The 23,228-nt window shown below is 39.5% G+C and overlaps 1 long non-coding RNA gene and 3 other non-coding genes across 4 annotated transcripts; 3 read left to right on the plus strand and 1 right to left on the minus strand.

Annotated features, from left to right (window-relative positions):
• Nucleotides 1–1,669: 1,669 nt before the first annotated feature.
• LOC134321760 (uncharacterized) lies at nucleotides 1,670–6,630 on the plus strand. Its single transcript, XR_010013909.1, has 2 exons — nucleotides 1,670–1,824; nucleotides 6,152–6,630. It is a non-coding gene; the product is annotated as an uncharacterized LOC134321760 (long non-coding RNA).
• A 6,031-nt stretch (nucleotides 6,631–12,661) lies between these two features.
• trnaa-agc (transfer RNA alanine (anticodon AGC)) lies at nucleotides 12,662–12,734 on the plus strand. Its single transcript has one exon. It is a non-coding gene; the product is annotated as a tRNA-Ala (tRNA).
• Nucleotides 12,735–15,282: 2,548 nt separating this feature from the next.
• Nucleotides 15,283–15,365, minus strand: trnal-cag (transfer RNA leucine (anticodon CAG)). Its single transcript has one exon. It is a non-coding gene; the product is annotated as a tRNA-Leu (tRNA).
• A 6,097-nt stretch (nucleotides 15,366–21,462) lies between these two features.
• Nucleotides 21,463–21,534, plus strand: trnah-gug (transfer RNA histidin (anticodon GUG)). The gene has a single exon. It is a non-coding gene; the product is annotated as a tRNA-His (tRNA).
• Nucleotides 21,535–23,228: the final 1,694 nt, after the last annotated feature.

Consider the following 23,228-nt stretch of genomic DNA (forward strand, 5'->3'; position numbering starts at 1 on the left):
ACAAAGTGCTTCTATATGGTAAGTGGAGCTGATAAAATAGACAGTGAGTGTAGAAACAAGGAGGTGGTTTTAATGTTATGGTTGATTAGTGTAAACTCACACACTGCTGTATGTGCTTGCATGACTGTAGGACGCGTTTTTCAGCGCATTACCGTAATATCCATAAAATGTGTCCTTGAGATTTCAGTGCAGAAAAGTTTGTGTAGAGACTGCAGCAGCGGATACTGTGTTTGTTTTGATTTTGAGGTCATACTTTATTAACAAGATAAGTTTATTTTTTAAAGAAAACTTTGTGTATATTAGCTTCTGGATATTTTCGGATGCTACGGACAAAACTGTGTTGTACTGCTATGATGATACGACTATGTTCCAAACCCTTTTAGACTCTTCCACCACCGTTAGCGCTTCTCTCAGTTAGTTTAGCTCATTAAATATATTATCCACAGTATCGCTTACTTTTACAAACCCAATTCCAAAAATGTTTAGATAGAAGGGAAAATGTCAATGTAATATACAGCAGTTTGTAAAAGATGTTATTTATATTCTAGCATACAAACATACATCGCTCCAAAATATGAATGAACGCTTCAGCCAGGGTTGCCAGATTGCGCATTTAAAAGCCCGCCAAAATGCATGGAAAACCGCCCAAACATACTCACGAAAAACAGCCGATAATCAGCGCTTAAACAATATTAAACCAGTTAAACATGACCTACTACTTCTGATATCTCACAAATCAGTGATTATAAATTATTAATGGCATATCTTTTCACATTATTATGTATGGTAGAGGGTTAAATATGTAAATTTGTTTAAAGCATGAGCTGTCAGAAGTGGGATTCGAACCCACGCCTTCAGGGAAGACTGCAACCTGAACGCAGCACCTTAGACCGCTCGGCCATCCTGACCAGCTGGGGTACCATTGATACCACCCTCGCCCCACATGGTCTAAGATTTGCACAAACTGCTTAATCTTTTCACATTATTATGTATGGTAGAGGGTTAAAGACATAAATTTGTGTAAAGCATGAGTTGTCACAGTGCCTTAGACTGCTAAAACCATTCTGTCTAGCTTGGACACTGTTGACGCCACTCCCACCCCACACAGACTAATATTTGTACAAACTGCTTAATCTTTTCACAAATTATTATGTTTGGTAAATTTACTGACTGTAACCCATTTGCTGCACTGTACACTTTGTCACTAGGCTGTAAACCATGTATCAATAGAAAGGGAGCCCCATATGAGCACTCCAACTGACCAAATAATGTTTTTGGCACTGTAACGGCACTAGCATGTTAGGGTGTGTTTTCTCTGGTATGAGTGTATTAGGTACAGCCTTCTTGTTGGGTTTTTAACTGACTCGATTATTTATTAAGATTATTTATTATTTATTAAGAACTCAAACCCTGTTTGTGCTCATTGTAGGCTATTAAATCGTTCACTAGATAGCATAATATGAACACAGTTAGAAAGTAAAACGATGTCCGTTACTAATAAATAAATAAATGTCTGTTATTAATAAAGCTACTTTGAATCTTGAATCTACTATCAAAGTTTCATCGCATGCTGACCTCTGTGGTATACAACTGATGTATGTAGTACTAAGAAGTGTTTCTTAAGGGTTTTTTGGTGACTTTTATTTTTGGCCAGGCAGTGTATGTTGAAGTTTGTAATTGAAGTCACATCCTTGTGGACATGTCCTTGTGAGGATTGAGGTTTCTTGCAGAGCCTGGATAGCTCAGTCGCTAGAGCGTCAGACTTTTAATCTGAGGTCCAGTGTTCAAGTCCCTGTTCGGGAGAGTTGTTTCTTACTGCATTAGGTAAGCGGTAATGTCCTGTACTACATGGTTTGTTTAGAATGATGAAGAATTTGTACTTTGTGAGTTTTTTGTAAGTAAACTAGCATGTACTTGATAAGCTTGAAATAATAGCACACTGTATGTGTTAACATGTTCTCCACACCAACTAGTTGTACGCCCAGCTGTTTCAAACAGACTGTAGTAAATAGAGGACAGTTTAAATCTCTAATTACATTTACATTTTACATTTTCTGCATTTAGCAGACGCTCTCATCCAGAGCGACTTACAGAAGTGCTTCCATAGTAAACATTTCATTTCTCAAGTTTTAGTAAACAACAGTCAAAGATAGGGGTGGGTTTATAAAATCGATTTTTCGATTTTAATCGATCTTTATTTGAACGATCCGATATCGATTCATATAAATGCGAGATAGATTTTTTTAAATACGCCCCTTTTTACGGTGCACACGGAAATCTATTACTATTGTTACCCCCTTTAATTTCGCGTGACCAGCCACTGTTTTTTCATGCAACGAGATCTGACCTGCACATCAGTTTAGCATGGCAGAAGCTCAAGTTATGACCACTACACAACTTTTTGCACTGATTTTCGCTCGGCTCTGGATTCGGGAGGAACTCGGTGTTCGCTCTGCGATCAAAACTCGGCTCTCAATCAATGTGAGAAACAGCGAGGGGAAACACAGGGGAGAGGTTGGAAACAGGTGGTGGAGCGCAATATAGTTTCTATCAGAATACATCAGCACACGCGAGATCGTTCTCTACAAAACAAAATATTTATTAACCTCCAACTCACTACAGAACGATCCATGCTGCTCGTGTTGCCAAATCCACTCAGATTCATTTATTTCATCAGCGCACAAACTTTGATTGCTCGCTACTTGTTGATGTGCATGTTTGGACGTGGTATCATTAAACCTTTCATCACTGTAGCGGCAGATAGTGTTAAATGACTATCCAGAGCCAAGACCAGGCAGCAGACTAACAGGCCTAACCGACTGTCTGCGAGTCGCCATCGGACGTCACCTGGAATCCTTAGGTCACAAACCATTGAGACTGTGTCTGTTTACCGTGGCAGGTGTAAGCCAAAACAAAATCAAAAAGTATGTCATAATAACTTAATTAAAATTAATCTAAATGAGCATCATGAAAACCCTAGTAAAGTTAAACTAAAGTTAGGACTTCTAAACATCAGGTCACTTGCATGCAAAACAGTAATTGTAAATGAAATAATTACAGATAATTGTCTTAGTGCCCTGTGTTTAACCGAGACCTGGGCTAGACCTGATGAGTATCTAGGTTTAAATGAAGCATCTCCTCCGGGTTACAGTTATGAACATAAGCCACGTCTTAGCGGTCGTGGTGGAGGAATAGCCGCAATTTATGATAAAGACATAGGTCTTACTGTAAAATCAACTCCCATAACAAACTCGTTTGAAGTTCTTATCTCTGACATAACCAATAAATGTTCATCTGATAAAACTAGTATGTTTAAGCTGGTTACTGTTTATCGACCCCCTGGTCCTTACTCAGAATTTCTTAACGAATTTGCCGATTTTCTTTCTAAATTAGTTTTATCAACTAAGAAAGCTTTAATTGTTGGTGACTTTAATATTCATTATGAGGATAAGTGTAATCCACTCAAAATTGCGTTTGACTCTATTTTAGAATCCTTAGGCATCACCCAAAATGTAACAGGACCCACTCACTGCTGTAAACATACCTTAGATTTAATACTTACTTATGGTATAAACATAGACAACCTGGAAATTATACCACAGAATGACTTAATCTCTGATCACTCTCTACTAATTTATGAAGTGTCCCTGTCCAATAATATACAGCAACCAAATCGTTTTAAATGTAAGCGCACTATTACATCTGCAACTGCAGCAGCGTTCATAAACTGCCTACCAGAATTACCAAATATATCAGCATCAGAACCTAAAGAACTAGATCAGGCAACTCAAAACCTAGAGACCGTACTGCGCACAACCTTAGATAACGTAGCCCCACTCAAAACTAAACTGATTAGGGAGAAAAAACTTGCTCCTTGGTACAATGACCACACATGCGCACTTAAACAAGCAGCACGGAAATTAGAACGCAAGTGGCGTCACACTACACTAGAAGTGTATAAGATTGCTTGGAAAGATGCTCTAACTGAGTATAAACATGCACTTATAAAAGCTAAATCTTTATATTATTCATCCCTAATAGAGAAAAATAAAAACAATCCCAGATTCCTTTTTGAGACAGTGTCCAAATTAACTAAAAACGTTAATGAAACTGAATCTAATATACCGCCTGACTGTACCAGCGATGATTTTTTAAAATTCTTTAATGACAAGATAGAAAAAATACGACTTCAGAGTCAGATTGTGTCACTTGCCAATGTTAAGTATGGACTCACTCCGAGCAGCATTGGTGATAACAGTGGTGATAATAGTAACGAGTTAATCCAACTAAATTCCTTTAATCCAATCTCCCAAAATGAACTAACTGTGTTGATTAAATCATCGAAGTCATCATCGTGTATACTCGATCCTGTTCCAACTCGTTTACTTAAAGATTTACTCCCAGCTATTGTAGAGCCCCTGCTTACATTAATCAATGCATCCCTTAGCCTTGGATATGTACCTAAATTGTTTAAAAGTGCTGTTATTAAACCCCTGATTAAAAAACCTAATCTTGATCCACATGTACTAGCTAATTATAGGCCAATTTCAAACCTTCCTTTTGTCTCAAAGATATTAGAAAAAGTCGTTTCCAAACAGTTATGTTCTTATTTGAATGAAAATTGTATTCATGAAAAATTTCAATCAGGATTTAGACCCAATCATAGTACCGAAACCGCATTAATTAGAGTAGTTAACGAGTTGTTAATGTCTTCTGATAATGGATGTGTCTCTTTTCTTGTTCTATTAGATCTTAGTGCAGCGTTTGATACGGTCGATCATAACATTTTACTGGAGAGGCTAGAAAATACAGTAGGTGTTAAAGGACTCGCACTCTCTTGGTTTAAATCATATCTGACTGACCGCTCTCAATTCGTTTATGTAAATAATAAATGCTCGGAAACTACAAAAGTAAAGTGTGGTGTTCCACAGGGGTCGGTACTGGGACCGCTATTATTTACACTCTATATGCTTCCACTAGGTGAAATTATTCATAAACATGGCATAAACTTTCACTGCTATGCAGATGACACACAGCTGTATATATCAGCCAAACCAAATGATACTGACACAATCAGTAAGATAGAAGATTGTGTAAACGACATAAAAAACTGGATGTCGTGTAATTTTCTTTTACTTAATTCAGATAAAACAGAGGTTTTACTTGTTGGCTCTAAAGCTGCAAGAGACAAATTGTCTAACCTGGTGCTAAACTTAAACACGTTCTCTGTTACTCCCAGCCCAGATGTAAAAAACTTAGGTGTCACAATAGATTCAGATCTCTCATTTGATACACACGTTAATAATATTACTAGAGTTGCTTTCTATCATTTGCGTAACATTTCTAAAATAAGAAATATACTATCTGTTAATGACGCCGAAAAACTGATCCATGCGTTTATAACTTCTCGGTTAGATTATTGTAATGCTCTTCTAACTGGATGCTCTGGTAGATCCTTAAACAAACTCCAGTTAGTTCAAAATGCAGCAGCTCGAGTGCTAACTAGAACTAAAAAATTTGACCATATTACTCCTGTTCTATCATCTCTACACTGGCTGCCAGTTAAATTTCGCATTGATTACAAAATACTTTTACTAACTTATAAAGCGCTACATGGTCTGGCTCCACAGTATCTGAGTGAACTTATTAATCACTACAGCCCAGCGCGTCCACTTCGTTCACAAGATGCAGGGTTACTTATAGTTCCTAAAATTAAAAAGATCACGGCTGGTGGAAGAGCGTTTTCCTACAAAGCTCCACAACTCTGGAATAATCTTCCTGCCTCTATTCGGGATTCGGACACAGTCTCAATGTTTAAGTCTAGACTGAAAACATATTTATTTTCTCAGGCTTTTGATTAGTATAGACAAAGGCGCAGAGCTTGGGGGTTCTTGGTCATAGAAACTTGTGGTGATCAGGGATGTTGGGTTGCTGTCGTTCTGCCTCTCTTGTCCGATCACTCAGGTTTGGTGACGGTGGGGAGATGGGCGCTGATGTCCTGTGAAAGCCTTCATGACCTTGTTACCTGCTCGCTCTCCCTTTTAGTTATGCTGTAATAATTAGGGCTGCCGGAGTCTAAAACTCTCTGTAAAACTGTTTGTCAACTAGCATTGTACATTATTAACTACATTCTCTGTTGTTTTACCCCGAGGGCATTCTGATGGAAACCTGTTTACCCGCCGAGGTTAAGGATTGAAGTCGAGACTGCCGGGACAACGATGCTGCTCCTGTCAGATGTGACTGGTCTGGAGTAATTGCAACGACAAGAAATCACTACAGACTTTATTGAAGACTAGAGTGGATAACAACTCTATTATTATTTAATTGTTTATTTATCTATTTATTACCAGTTATGACTTTTAGATCATTTAATTCTGTGTTTGTATGATTTGTGTAAATCGTGTATTTATTTAAAGTATCCTCCAGGCCACCCATGAAGGATGGGCCCTGCTGAGTCTGGTTCCTCTCAAGGTTTCTTCCTGTAATTTTCAGGGAGTTTTTCCTTGCCACAGTCGCCCTCGGCTTGCTCAACAGGGGTTTTTGTATCTGTTGGTCCTGGATTTTGTAAAGTTGCTTTGAGACAATGTCTATTGTAAAAAGCGCTATATAAATAAAGTTGACTTGACTTGACTTGACTTCTCACGTGTGTTTTCGTGACAAAACGTAGTTTTGGAGACCAGAGAAGCTCGCCTGTGATTCCCCCTGGTGATGGATGGTGTAGTGTAAAACTCCCCATCGCCGATCAGTCGTGTAGTGTGAACATTACAGTGACCACGTGTTAATCAGAGTGTCGTGTAGTGTAAACTTGGCATAAGCTGTACAACAGCCAGGTGTATGTTTACATTACATTTACAATGTTGTAGCATGTCAGACAAATGGAAGAAAACAGTAACATTCATTTTTTATTATTATTTCATTTGTCTGACATGCTACAACATTGTAAATGTAATGTAAACATACACCTGGCTGTTGAATGTTACTGTTTTCTGTTTTGGATTAATTATTTATGTAAACAAAATACACAAATATTTTTAATAATGAGTGTTCTTTGTACAATTATCACATTCGTTCTCTGAACATCTGTACATATGTAAACAAAACCTGTTAATGTAACTCAAATATGCCTAAATGTGTTGAATCGAAATTGGATCGAAAATCGAAGATCGAATCGAATCGGGACCTGGTGAATCGGAATCGAATCGATCCAGGAAATTGGTGGCGATACCCAGCCCTAGTCAAAGAACACAAATCTGCTGAAACCTGTTAGAACAAAAGTGGGTTTTTTTTTTTTGGAAATGGAAAAAAAATTTTAGTAAATATGTACAAGTCAGCTTAAGTGCTTAGTAAAAAGGTGGGTTTTTAATCGTTTTTTAAAGACAGCAAGAAACTCAGATGTTCGGACGGACAGAGGAAGTCCATTCCACCACTTGGGTGCTAGAACAGAGAAGAGCCTTGATGCTTGTCTTCCTTTAGTCCTGGGTGGAGGATCAAGTCGGGCGAGACTAGTGATTCGGAGGTTGCGTGGTACAGAGCGGGGGTTTGATTAGACCGCGAAGGTAGCTTGGGGCTGGTCCATTTTTGGCTTTGTAGGCGAGCATCAGTTTTTAAACTGAATGCGTTCAGCTACAGGAAGCCAGTGAAGAGAACGCAGCAGTGGGGTGATGTGGCAGTGTTTGGGCTGGTTAAAAACCAGACGGGCAGCTGCATTTTGAATGAGCTGCAAGGGTTTAATAGTGGACATGGGAGCTCCTGCCAGGAGGGAGTTGCAGTAGTCCAACCGTGAGATTACAAGTGATTGGACCAGAATCTGGGTAGCTTTCCTGGAGAGAAATGGCCGAATCTTCCTGATGTTGTACAGGAGGAACCGGCACGATCTTGTCATGTTGGCTATATAAGGAGAGAAGGTCAGCTGGTTATCCAGGACAGCACCAAGACTTCTTACCTTATCAGATGGTCTGATCTGGGAGTCATCCAGAGAAATGACTAGGTCCTGGGTTGGAGACTGATCTCCAGGAATAAGCAACACCTCTGTCTTGCTGGTATAAAGTTTTAGATGATGAGCTGACATCCATTGTGAGATATCTCGCAGACATGCTGAGATGCGAGCTGAGACTTGTGTGTCTGAAAAAGGAAATGACAGAACGAGCTGAGTGTCATCTGCATAGGAGTGGTAGGAGAAGCCATGGGAGGCTATGACCTTACCCAGAGATTTGTACTAACTCCTTAATCTGTAACCCATTTGCTGCACTGTACACTTTGTCACTAGGCTGTAAATCATATATCAATAGAAAGGGAGCCCCATATGAGCACTCCAACTGACCAATTAATGTTTTTGGATGGACCATTGTTAGCACTGTAACGGCACTAGCATGTTAGGGTGTGTTTTCTCTGGTATGAGTGTATTAGGTACAGCCTTCTTGTTGGCTTTTTAACTGACTGGATTATTTGTTACGAACTCAAACCCGGTTTGTGCTTGTTGTAGGCTATTCAATCGTCCACAAGATTGAATAATATGAATACAGTTAATATTGTATTATATAATACAGTAGAATGACTATAAAGCTGAGTCTGAGCTTAAACACTTGCACCCTGACTTTATAATGCAGCATCAATGCTCTGTTAGTACATTAGTAAAGGTGGAGTCTTCGTAAGGGGAATTAACTCAAATTGTAGAGCGCTCGCTTAGCATGCGAGAGGTCGTGGGATCGATGCCCGCATTCTCCAGTGCAGAAACATTATGATCATTTGGCAGCAACTCGGAATCTGAAATGATAAAATTAAGGCGAAATTCGTTGCAGCATCAATCTTTAGGCCAGTCTGTTACCATGTCATTAACGCCCTATTTACTCTTAAACAGTTTTATTTACATACCTTTTTTGTTTTGTTTTGACAGAAACACATGAACTTATAATGCTACAATATTAAAATGCATCAGAGTTTTATTTCTTAGTTTGATCACTGCTATTGATATAACTGAAATTATATTATTATCTTTTTTATTTAGTTTTTGAAGTTTTTTTGAAAAAAAGACTCACAGTGATCATTACCAGGATAAAACAGGCAGTGAATGAATGAATGTATTCCATAATAAGAAACAATAAGAACATCCATCATACCACCAGGTGGTGGAAGTGTGATTGTGTGGGGATGCTTTGACATTTGGGTGACTTCATGGGAGTCTTAATCGATTGAACCAGGAATAATGAACCACTGCCCTGATTCTCAGTGCTGAGAATCATCCACTATCTAAATAATACCTGCTCTGTGGTGGTCCTGTGGGGGTCCTGACCATTGAAGAACAGAGTGAGCAGTCTAGAGTCAGTAATTGTAGAACTACAAAGTGCTTCTATATGGTAAGTGGAGCTGATAAAATGGACAGTGAGTGTAGAAACAAGGAGGTGGTTTTAATGTTATGGTTGATTAGTGTAAACTCACACACTGTTGTATGTGCTTGCATGACTGTATGACGCGTTTTCCGTGCATTACCGTAATATCCATAAAATGTGTCCTTGCGATTTCAGTGCAGAAAAGTTTGTGTAGAGACTGCAGCAGCGGATACTGTGTTTGTTTAGAAAATGTGGTCATACTTTTTTCAACAAGGTAAGTGTATTAAAATAAATGTTTTTTGTATATTAGCTTCTGGATATTTTCGGATGCTACGGACAAAACTGTGTTGTACTGCTATGATGATACGACTATGTTCCAAACCCTTTTAGACTCTTCCACCACCGTTAGCGCTTCTCTCAGTTAGTTCAGCTCATTAAATATATTATCCACAATATCGCTTACTTTTACAAACCCAATTTCAAGGTTTAGACAGAAGAGAAAATGTCAATGTAAATAGACAGCAGTTTGTAAAAGATGTTATTTATATTCTACAACCCCTGGCAAAAATTATGGAATCACCACTCTTGGAAGATGTTCTTTCAATTGTTTAATTTTGTAGAAAAAAAATAAATCACAGACATGCCACAAAACTATCATTTCTCAAACTGTCAACCCTCTGGCATTAAGAAACAATAAAAAAAGAAACAAGTATAATAGTTGTGGTCAGTCACAATTGCTTTTTTTTAGATCAAGTAGAGGAAAAAAATATGGAATCACTCAAATCTGAGGAAAAAATTATGGAATCATTAGAAAACACTGCACCATTATTACTTTGTTGCACCACCTCTGGCTTTTATAATGGTTTAAACTCTCTGAGGCATGGAGTTAACTAATGACAAACAGTATTCTTCATCAATCTGCCTTCAACTGTCTCTTGCTGTTGCCAGATCAGCTTTGCAGGTTGGAACCTTGTCATTGACCATTTTCTTCAATTTCCACCAGAGATTTTCAAATGGATTGAGATCCGGACTATTTGCAGGCCATGCCATTGACATTATATGTTTTCTTGAAGGAAAGTTTTCACGTCCTTTGCCCTATGGCAAGATGCATTATCATCTTGAAAAATGAAGTCATCATCACCAAACATCCTTTTAACTGATGGAATAAGAAAAGCGTCCAAAATTTCAATGTGGACTTTGGCATTTATTGAAGACCATCTCCCCTGTGCCTTTACCCAACATGCAGGCCCATATCATCAACAACTGTGGAAATTAACATGTTTTCTTTAGGCAGTTATCTTCATAAATTTCATTGGACAGACACCAAACAAAAGTTCCAGCATCATCACCTTGCCCAATGCAGATTCGCGATTCATCACTGAAGATCACTTTTATCCAGTCACCCACAGTCCACGATTGCTTTTCTTTAGCCTACTTTAACCTTGTTCTTTTCTTTTTAGGTGTTAATGGTGGCTTTTGTTTGGCTTTTCTGTATGTAAATCCCATTTATTTTAGGTGATTTCTTACAGTTCAGTCACAGACATTGACTCCACTTTCCGGCCACTTGTTTCTCATTTGTTTTGTTGTGCATTTTCTGTTTTCAAGAAGTTTTCTATCTTGATGCTTTGATGTCTTACTTGGTCTACCAGTATGCTTCCCTTTTACAACCTTCCCATTTTGTTTGTACTTGGTCCAGATTTTAAACACAGCTTACTGGGAACAACCAACATCTTTTGCGACATTCCACAATGATTTATCTTCTTGAAGGAGTTTTATAATCCTCTCATTTGTTTCAACTGACATATCTTGTGTTGGAACCATGATTCATGACAATCTGCTTTGTGCAACAGCTCTCCGAGGTGTAAGCACTCTTTTTAAACTGAAGAATAATTAGCAAATCTAATCTGCTGCAGATGTTTTGTTTTTAAACTGCAAATTACAGAGTGATTCCATAATTTTTTCCTCAGATTTGAGTGATTCCATATTTTTTTCCTCTACTTGATCTAAAAAAAGCAATTGTGACTGACCACAACTATTATATTTGTTTCTTTTTTTTATTGTTTCTTAATGCCAGAAGGTTGACATTTTGAAAAATGATAGTTTTGTGGCATGTCTGTGATTTATTTTTTTTCTACAAAATTAAACAATTGACAGAACATCTTCCAAGAGTGGTGATTCCATAATTTTTGCCAGGGGTTGTAGCATACAAACATACATCGCTCCAAAATATGAATGAACGCTTCAACCAGGGTTGCCAGATTGCGCATTTCAAATTAAGCCAAAATGCATGGAAAACCGCCCAACATACTCACGAAAAACAGCCGATAATCAGCGCTTAAACAATATTAAACCAGTTAAACATGACCTACTACTGCTGATATCTCACAAATCAGTGATTATAAATTATTAATGGCATTTGAAATAATGAATGGCATTTGAAATAATAAAAAACTAAGACTAAGTCTTAAGAAGTGTTTCTTTAGGGTTTTTTGTGTTCTTGCTAGAACTGTTTCTACTTGAAGAACCCTTTAGTATAATTCAAGGTTCTTTGCTAACTCAATTTGATTTTTATAGATTTTTTTTATTTTGACACATATAAATGCACATAACATAAAATTTTCCTCCTGAGATGTTTTTCGTTGTGTGTGTAAGCAGCAACATACTTCACCTAAAACTTGATATAATCGCCTTCAAGAGAGCCGAAACAGAAATAAAAACATTTTATATAAATTGAAGTTTTACAGGACAACGTATGTTAAAGTTTGTAATTTAAGTCACATTCTTGTGAGGATTAAAGTAAGTTCGAGATCCTGGATAGCTCAGTCGTTAGAGCATCAGACTTTTAATCTGAGGGTCCAGGGTTCAAGTCCCTGTTTGGGCGAGTTGCTTCTTACTGCATTAGGTAAGCGGTAGTGTCCCGTACTACGTGGTTTATTTAGAATGATGAAGAATTTGTACTTTGTGAGATGTTTGTAAGTAAAATAGCATGTACTTCATCAGCTTGAAATAATAGCACACTGTATGTGTAACATGTTCTCCACACCAAATAGTTGTACGCCCAGCTGTTTCAAACAGACTGTAGTAAATAGAGGACAGTTTAAATCTATATTTATGTGTAGCCTAATAATGCACTGAGTTTTAGATATTAATACCCACATATTTTATGTTGAATTACATGCATCATAATTTTAGTTTTTGCTTCACGGAGCCGCTTTGTTATTGCACTGCACTAAACAGTTGGTATATCCTGCACTATTTTGGCCCTTTCATAATGCAGCATCAATGCTCTGTTAGTACATTACAATTTACAAAGGGTAAAGGAGGGTCCTTCATCAGGGGAATTAGCTCAAATGGTAGAGCGCTCGCTTAGCATGCGAGAGGTAGCGGGATCGATGCCCGCATTCTCCAGGTTTTAAATTCATGTAGAGAAACAGATGGACTACAGTCAGTAATTGTAGAACAACAAAGTGCTTCTATATGGTAAGTGGAGCTGATAAAATGGACAGTGAGTTTAGAAACAGAGAGGTTTTTTTATGTTATGTTCTAACCTGTAATAAATTAGGTGGAGGTGGAGGCAAACCGCAAATTAGAAAAACAGTGGCCACATTTCATGTAAATCACGCTGACCTGTTAGAATGAGGGGCGATGTACCAGTATGCACTGTGCGAACAACTGGTAGATCGCGATCGACGTAATGGGCACACCTGATGTATAACAACTGTACTTTTGGTAACCCCTTTGGTGTCCTTCTAAGGAATTGCTCCTGATAACTTTTATTGTTTATTGAAACACAACATTTCCATCACAGATCTGCTTCAAAATTTGTAAGGTCAGTTATCAGATCTTGTATTTCTAAAGTAAACTGTAATGAGTGACATTATGAGCTTTAATTAACATATCCTTCTGAGACAGAGCAATTCATTTTTGTCCCCTGTGGGAACATGTGTCCGAGATCTCTAACACAAGCACCATTGATGCAATCCATTTGAGTACTACTGTACTTTATAGAGTACACCCTGGGCTTTTTATTAATGTCACATTTGTGGGTGTGTGGCAGCTCATGATCTTTCTTGTAATCTTTTCCTAATAATCAAATTGTTTTAAAAGATTTAAAAATGTACAGCAATTTCATTCAATGTCCTTTGTAGTGGACAGCAGGACTTTCTACCCCCTGTATTTAGCCTATTTCTATACAAGGAAGCAGAAGGCTAAGTAAGACAGAAGATTTTATTACAAATGTATGCAAGAGAGTCAGATTTAAGGGGTGGCTTGGTGGGTAGCACTGTCACCTCACAGCAAGAAGGTCCTGGGTTCAATCCCCAGGCGGGCTGCTCTGCGTCCTTTCTGTGTGGAGTTTGCATGTTCTTCCAGTGTCTGTGTGGGTTTCCTGGGGTTAATTGGAGACACTGAATTGCCCAATGGGTGTGTGTGTGTGTCTTCCCTGCAATAAGACACACACAGCAGCGCTTCTGGAGTTTTTAAACACTGTTACTGCTGGACTGAGAATAGTCCACCAACCAAAAACATCCAGCAAACAGCACCCTGTGGGAAGCGTCCTATGACCACTGATGAAGGTCTAGAAGATGACCAACTCAGCAATAGATGAGCGATCGTTTCTGAATTTACATCTACAAGGTGGACCAACTAGGTAGGAGTGTCTAATAGAGTGGACAGTGAGTGGACACTGTATTTAAAAACTCCAGCAGTGCTGCTGTGTCTGATCCACTTATACCAGCACAGCACACACTAACACACCACCACAGTGGTAGCCTAGTGGGTAGAGCTTTGGGCTATTACCCAGAATTGGCGGTTCAAATCCAGGCTCTGCTATGCAGCCACTGTTGGGTCCTTGAGCAAGGCCCCTGTCTGCTCCAGGGGTGCTGTACGATGGCTGACCCTGCACTCTGACCCCAGCTTCCAAACAAGCTGGGATATGCAAAGAAATAATTTCTTTGTACTATGTATATAAGACAAATAAAGTATGTCTATATCTTTATATCTACCATGTCACTGCAGTGCTGAGAATCATCCACCACCTAAATAATACCTGCTCTGTGGTGCTCATGTCAATAATTGTAGAACTACAAAGTGCTCCTATATGGTAAGTGGAGCTGATAAAATAGACAGTGAGTGTAGAAACAAGGAGGTGGTTTTAATGTTATGGTTGATTAGTGTAAACTCACACACTGCTGTATGTGCTTGCATGACTGTAGGACGCGTTTTCAGTGCATTACCGTAATATCCGTAAAATGTGTTCTTGCGATTTCAGTGCAGCAAAGTTTGTGTAGAGACTGCAGCAGCGGATACTGTGTTTGTTTAGAAATTGTGGTCATACTTTTTTCAACAAGGTAAGTTTATTAAAATAAATGTTTTTTGTATATTAGCTTCTGGATATTTTCGGATGCTACGGACAAAACTGTGTTGTACTGCTATGATGATACGACTGTATCCAAACCCTTTTAGACTCTTCCACCACCGTTAGCGTTTCTCTCAGTTAGTTCAGCTCATTAAATATATTATCTACTGTATCGCTTACTTTTACAAACTCAATTCCAAAAATGTTTAGACAGAAGAGAAAATGTAAATAGACAGCAGTTTGTAAAAGATGTTATTTATATTCTAGCATACAAATGTACATCGCTCCAAAATGTGAATAAACGCTTCAGCCAGGGTTGTCAGATTGCGCATTTCAAAGTCAGTCAAAATGGATGGAAAACCGCCCAACATACTCACGAAAAACAGCCGATAATCAGCGCTTAAACAATATTAAACCAGTTAAACATGATCTACTACTGCTGATATCTCACAAATCAGTGATTATAAATTATTAATGGCATTTGAAACAATAATAAAAAAAAAGACTAACTAGGACTAAGATTTGTACGAACTTTTGTATCTTTTCACATTATTATGTATGGTAGAGGGTTAAAGATGTAAATTTGTATAAAGCAGGAATTGTCAGAAGTGGGATTTGAACCCACGCCTCCAGGGGAGACTGCGACCTGAACGCAGCACCTTAGACCGCTCGGCCATCCTGACTAGATGGGATGTCAGTGATACCACTTTCGCCCACACCGACTAAGATTTGTGCAAACTGCTTAATCTTTTCACATTATTATGTATGGTAGAGGGTTAAAGACGTAAATTTGTATAAAGCATGAGCTATCAGAAGTGGGATTTGAACCCACCCCTCCAGTGAATACTGCATACTGAATACAGTGCCTTAGACTGCTAAACCATTCTGTCTAACTTGGACACTGTTGACACCACTCCCGCCCCACACGAACTAATATTTGTACGAGCTCCTGAATCTTTTCACATTATTATGTATGATATATTTACTGACTCTAACCCATCTGCTGCACTGTACACTTTGTCACTAGGCTGTAAATGAAATATCAATCGAAAGGGAGCCCCATATGAGATCTCCAACTGACCAAATAATGTTTTTTGGGTGGACCATTGTTAGCACTGTAACAGCACTAGCATGTTAGGGTGTGTTTTCTCTGGTATGAGTGTATTAGGTACAACCTTCTTGTTGGGTTTTAAACTGATTGCATTATTTATTAAGAACTCAAACCCTGTTTGTGCTTGCTGTAGGCTATTCAATCGTCCACTAGATGGCATAATATGAATCCAGTTAATAATGCGTTGGAAAGTTTCATTGCATGCTGATCTGTGTGGAATACAACTGATGTATGTAGCACTAAGAAATGGAACGCCTTTTTAGAAGAGTTGAAGCTGTTATAGCTGCAAAGGGTGGGCCGACATCATATTAAAGCCTTTGGATTAAGAATGGGAGTCACTCAAGTTTATATGCAAGTCAAAGTTCAAATACAAGCTGGAGAAAGGTCAGCAAAAAAGGAATATTCAGAAAAGCTGAAAAGCCAGATTGCTGCTAACGACCCAACTTCAGTCTGGAGGGGCCTCGAAGAGATCACTAACTACAAGGTGCGAAAGACCCCCCTTCTCCTGAATGACCGTCAACTCCCCAACGACCTGAACGAGTTCTACTGCAGATTCGAATACAATAAGGACAATTCTCAGCCTTTCTCAGCTAATTCTTCATCCTCCTCCTCCTCCACCCTGGCTCTCTCACCTCTGTCCCCGGCTCCTTTAACCATCAACGAGCGGGACGTTAACAGACTCTTTAAGAAACAAAAGGTGAGAAAAGCTCCTGGGCCAGACGGAATCTCTCCATCCACCATTAAGCACTGCAGCAATCAACTGGCGCTTACCTTCACTCACATTTTTAACAGATCATTAGAACTTTGCCCTGTTCCTTCATGCTTCAAAACATCGACCAGTCCCCAAAAAAATGAACATTTCTGGACTGAATGATTACAGACCTGTAGCCCTGACATCTGTAGTCATGAAGGTCTTCGAACGCTTGATCCTAGCCTACCTAAAGAGCATCACAAATTCTTTACTGGATCCCCTGCAGTTTGCATACAGAGCAAATAGATCTGTCGATGATGCAGTCAATGTAGCCCTGCACTTCATACTACAGCATCTCGACAGTCCTGGAACCTACGTTCGAGTTCTGTTTGTGGACTTCAGCTCGGCTTTTAACACCATAGTGCCAGAGCTGCTGCAGGTCAAACTGTCCCAGCTGTCAGTGCCGGATGCCATCTGCCGGTGGATCATGGACTTTCTGACTAATAGGACACAGCAGGTACGGCTAGGAAAACACACTTCAGACCAGCGGAACCTAAGTACTGGTGTACCACAAGGCTGTGTGCTTTCACCCCTTCTCTTCAGTCTTTATACCAATGACTGTGTTTCTAAGGAACCAGCTGTAAAGATCCTTAAGTTTGCTGATGACACCACTGTGGTGGGCCTCATAACCGATGGTGACAAGTCTGCCTACAGAAAGGAAGTCGAGCAGTTGGTCTCCTGGTGCAGCGACAACCACTTGCTGATCAACACACAAAAGACTGTAGAGATGGTGGTGGATTTCAGGCGCAACGCACCCTCCTTACACCCCCTCACAATTAATGGCTCTATGGCCTTAGTGGTGGAGTCACTTAAGTTCCTGGGCACCACCTTATCCAGGGACCTAAAGTGGGAAAAGAACACGCTCTCCATCGCCAAGAGGGCTCAGCAGAGAATGTTCTTCCTGAGACAGCTGAAGAAATTCAACCTGCCACAGAGTCTGCTGATCCAGTTCTACACAGCAATAATAGAGTCCATCCTCACATCATCCATCATCATCATCTGGTTTGGTTCCTCAACATCACATGAACGAGCCAAACTCCAGCGTATAATCAGGACAGCGGAGAGGATCATTGGATGTAGTCTGCCAACGCTTCAGGACATTTACAACAGCAGAGTGCTGAAGCGTGCCGGCAAAATTACAGCAGACCCCTCTCATCCTGGACATCACCTTTTTCAAACTCTACCATCTGGCAGAAGACTCAGGACAATAAAAACAAACACATCAAGACATGCTAACAGCTTTTTCCCCAGAGCTGTAACACTTTTTAACCAAAGTTGTTCTCTTGGGCAAACGTTGGTAAATACTGGTTAACAGTCCGTGTGCTGTCGGGTCTGTTAAATATGTTCTATGTTACATGTCATACATGTGTAATTGTCTGTACTATTATGTGTATTGTTTGTACTACTATGTGGACTGTTGTGTGTATCATTGAGTGTATCACCAAAGCAAATTCCTCGTATGTGTAACATACCTGGCGAAATAAAGTGATTCTGATTCTGATATGCGTGTGAAGGCAGACGAGTGAATACTTTTGGCAATAAAACCTTTTTATATTAATTGAAGTTTTACAGGACAACGTACACTACCGCTCAAAAGTTTGGGATCACTTGCAAATTTCTCTCTTTTCCAAAGAAAAACACATTTCCATGCAATTCACAAACAATTTTGTTCATTACACAATTAATTTAAATGTATCAGATGATTTTTAAAGAATGAAAATGTTTGCATAAAAGACTTTTTTTGTATAGAGGCCTATTTTGCATATAGTTCTATTATCAGCAATTCTCAGTCCTCTGCCTCAATCTCCTGGTATGGCTGCCAATCCAAGTTAAGAATGTTATTAGGCTAATTGATTGTTAGGAAACCCTTTTTCAATTTTGTTGCACAGCTTAAAAACGTTATACTAATAAGGGAGCATAAAAGGGAGCACGACATTCTAGGTTAGTTTAGTATCTGAAGCATCAGCAGTTGTTGGCTTGCTTACAGGATCAAAATGGCCAGAAAGAAACAACTTTCTTTAGAGACCCATCAGTCTATTGTTGTGTTAAGAAAGAAAGGCTACTCAGTGCGAGATATTGCAAAGAAACTGAAAATATCTTACCATGCTGTTAACTACTCCCTTCAGAGAGTAGCACAAACTGGCTCCAACAAGGACAGAAAAAGGAGTGGGAGGCCCCGGTGCACAACTGTGCAAGAAGATAAATATCTTAGACTGTGCAGTTTGAGACAAAGATGCCTCACAGGTTGTCAACTGACAGCTGCACTAAATGGAACCCGTCAAACACCAGTGTCAGCATCAACGGTGAAGAGGTGACTTCAGGATGCTGGACTTCATGGCAGAATTGCCAAGAAAAAGCCATACCTCACACAGGCCAATAAAAAGAAAAGACTGTGATGGGCCAAAGAGAAAAAACATTGGACACTGGAAGATTGGAAGAAGGTGTTGTGGACAGATGGGTCCAAGTTTGAGGTCTTTGGACCAAACAGAAGAACATTTGTGAGGCGCAGGAACAATGAAAAGATGCAAGACCAATGCTTAATGCCATCTGTCAAGCAGCATGATGGTCTGGAGATGCTTTGGAGGTGGTAAAATAGGAGATTTATATAGAGTGGGAAAGACCTTGAAGAAAGAATGCAACCACAAGATTTAGCAATGCCATGCCATACTCTGTGGACAGCGCTTGATTGGGGCCAATTCCATCCTACAACAGGATAATGACCCCAAACACAACTCCAAAATGTGTCAGCAATATTTAGGAAATAAGGAGTCAGCCAGAATTCTGACTGTAATAGAGTGGCCAGCACAGTCTCCGGATCTGAACTCTATTGAGCTGTTGTGGGAGCAGCTGGACCGTATGGTACAGAGGAAGACTGCATCAAGACAATCCATGCTCCAGGGAGATGCTCCAGGAAGCATGGGGTGAAATCACATCAGATTACCTTGAAAAATTGACAGCTAGAATGCCTAGGGTCTGCCAGGCTGTAATTGCTGCAAAAGGTGGCTTTTTTGATTAAGGCAAAATTTGAAGTACACAATCATCATTTACATTAAAATCAAAATTTCTTACTCTGACAATGTGTGCATGTCCTGTTTATTTGCTATATTTCTTCATCTCATGTGTGTTTCCATTGAAAACAAGAAACTTTCACAGTGATCCCAAACTTTTGAGCGGTAGTGTATGTTAAAGTTTGTAATTTATGTCACATCCTTGTGAGGATTAAAGCAGGTTGCAGAGTCCGGATAGCTCAGTCGGTAGAGCATCAGGGTCCAGGGTTCAAGTCCCTGTTCGGGCGAGTCATTTATTACTGCGTTGGGTAAGCGGTAATGTCCCGTACTACATGGTTTATTTAGAAAGTTGAAGAATTTGTACTTTGTGAGATATTTCTAAGTGAAATAGCATGTACTTGATCAGCTTGAAATAATAGCACACTACATGTGTAACATGTTCTCCACACCAACTAGTTGTACGCCCAGCTGTTGCAAACAGACTGTAGTAAATAGAGGACCGTTTAAATCTATATTTATGTGCAGCCTAATAATGCGCTGAGTTTTAGATATTAATAGCCACATATCTAATGTTGAATTACATGCTTTATAATTTCAGTTCTTGCTTCACAGAGCCGCTTTGTTATTGCACTGCACTAAACAGTTGGTATATCCTGCACTATTTTGTCTACATAATGCAGCATCAACGCTCTGCTCTGTTAGTACATTACAAGGGGTAAAGGTGGTTTCTTCGTCAGGGGAATTAGCTCAAATGGTAGAGCGCTCCCTTAGCATGCGAGAGGTAGCGGGAGCGATGCCCGCATTCTCCAGTACAGAAACATTATGATTATTTAAGGGCATCACGTAATATGAAACTCGTTGCGTCATTGTTCACTGAAACACAGCATCAAAAATCAGATCAGTCTGTAAGTGTTACAAAGACATTCAGGCTCTGTAATTAATCGTTTTGTTTGATTTTTTACATTGACAAACATGCAATAACTTTTAATTTTCCAAATTTGTAATGTCTTGGATTTTTAAAACCACTTTTTTGTATCGTTATGTGACTTTTTGATGGTTTATTAAGTGAACTGCTTGGTAAAAGATGAACCGCTGATATTCACAACATTCCCTTTTAAAATGCAGCATCAACACTTAAGTCTGTCAGTGTTACAAAGACAGTTTTTTTCAGTTCGTCCTAAAGGCTGAGATGAACATCTTAAATAAACTGTGAGTCTGTGATGGTTTAAAAGCAACACATAATACAGAAAAGAGTACATGAGCTAAAACACTTGAAGGCAAAACAAAATATGAACTCGTTGCATCATTGCCCACTGAAATGCAGCATTAAAAATCAGGTCAGTCTAAGTTCGACTACTGGCTGACTTGGTTACCTTATGGCTTTTTGGTCTCTTTATGGGTATGGGAAGTGGTCTTTATTGTAGCGTAAAAGAGAGATTTGCATTTAATTATTGTTTTATAATTAATAGCTTCACGAGGCACCACCAACATTTAGTTGTTTGGTTAGGCTAATTTGTTTCAACAAACCTAATTCATAACATATCAGTCCCTTTCTGTTGGGGTAAATAAATAAAGCAGATTATTCTTCTCACCGAGGTAATTAAAACCACAGCGCTAAGTTTTGAATCGTTGTAATGTTTCTTAAACTAACAAAACATAACACATATAATGACAGTTAATAAGTAAGTGGCATAACTAAGTGGTAATGATAGAAGTATAAATCTGTAGGCGAACTATAACATGAAATTAGCATATGATTCAAGAGATTTAGAGCCTGATTGAAGCGTATGCTATTGTAACTAGGGTTGGGCGGTATTGCCGATTGCTCAAGCGTCTTGTTCTGTTGGAACTATGACTGCAGTCTACCAGGGAGCAGCCGACATGAGCCACCAGTGACTGACCGCTGGGAAGCCGTGATCGTATAGTGGTTAGTACTCTGCGTTGTGGCCGCAGCAACCCCGGTTCGAATCCGGGTCACGGCACTGTCCTTTTGTATGCCATGCTTGGAAGGTTTCTATGCTCTCCTCCTTTTTGTCTCTCTAACTCCTTGTGTGTGGTTCTCTGTACCCCAGATCCAACAATGCAGCTCTGGTCAAGGTGACAAAGGCTTGTCAGAGTGGAAAGAAGTGGCTGATGCTGGTGCTGAGCCTTGCTGTTTCCCATATGGTTTTTTTTTTTATTTATTGGCCTTCGGCTCGATCTCGATCCATGGCGACTTGATGGATGAACGATCTGTAGGAATATCGATCCTGTGCAAGTCTAGATAGGTCCGCCAGGGTCTTCTCTGCCGTTACTGTGATTGTGTCGAGCCATCGAGTTGCTGGTCTTCCTCTTCGCCTTGTTCCTTCTATTCTTCCGACCATGATGTCCTTCTCCAGTGATCGCTCTCTTCGTATGATGTGTCCAAAGTAGGCAAGTCGTAGCTTAGTGATCCTTGATTCAAGTGACATGTCTGGCTTGATTTGTTCCAAAATTGATTTGTTTGTTCTTCTGACCGTCCAAGGTATTGATAACATCCTTCTCCAACACCACATTTCGAAGGCGTTGATTCTTCTTCTGTCTTGTTTCTTTATCGTCCAGGTTTCACATCCGTACATTACCACAGAGAAGACTAAACTATGTACAAGGCGTATTTTCGTCAATTGTGAAATGTTCCTCGATTTGAAGACCTTGTCCAGTGACTTCATTGTTGATTTCCCCATACCTATTCTCCGTCTGATTTCCGGTGTCGCTACTTATCTGGCAGTAGTCAATATCTTTGTCTTCTTTGTGTTGAGTAACAGCCCCATGTTCAAGCTTTCCAGCTTGATGCTCCGTAATAAGTACTTCATTCCATCTGCACTTGTTGTTATCAGAGTTGTATCATCTGCATATCTAAGATTGTTGATGATTCTTCCAGCAATTTTAATTCCTTCTTCTTTTTCAGTTAGTCCAGCCTTCCTGAAAATGGCTCTGCGTACAAATTGAAGAGAAATGGCGACAGGATGCATCCTTGTCTACTTTGAACCATGCCGTGTCGCCGTGTTCTGTTCAGACTGTTGCTTCTTGGTCGGTATAAAGGTTCCTAATGAGGCTGATCAGATGGCTCGGCACACCTCCTTCATGGTAATCCAAAGCTTCTGGTGATCAACACAGTCAAAGGCTTTACTGTAATCAATGAAGCAAAAATAAATCTCCTTCTTGTATTCTTTGGCCTTTTCCATTATCCACCTAATGTTAGCAATCACATCTCTTGTACCTCTGCCCCTCCTGAATCCTGCTTGTTCCTCCAGCAGCTCTCTGTCAAAGTAAGGCTGCAACCGTCTTTGTAAGATCTTCAGTAGTATTTTGCTGGAATGAAGTATGAGCGCAATAGTACGATAGTTTCCACAGTCAGTAACATCTCCCTTCTTCGGAATAGGAATAAACACTGATCTTGTCCAGTCCTTGGGCCATTTACCAGTTGTCCATATCTGTTGACACAGGCATGTGATTACATCAACTGCTGCTTCAGAAGACTTTATTAGCTCTAGTGGAATATTGTCACATCCAGGCGCTTTGTTGTTTGACAGAAGTGTAATCGCAGCAATGACTTCATCTTTCAGGATGTTTGGCTCTCTATCATTGCCAGTCTCCATTTCTTCCCATATCACTGAGTCGTTCTTATAGAGGTGATCCGTGTACTCTTTCCATCTTT

This window comes from Trichomycterus rosablanca, chromosome 10, assembly GCF_030014385.1.
Source record: "Trichomycterus rosablanca isolate fTriRos1 chromosome 10, fTriRos1.hap1, whole genome shotgun sequence".
In the NCBI taxonomy this organism is placed as follows: domain Eukaryota; kingdom Metazoa; phylum Chordata; class Actinopteri; order Siluriformes; family Trichomycteridae; genus Trichomycterus; species Trichomycterus rosablanca.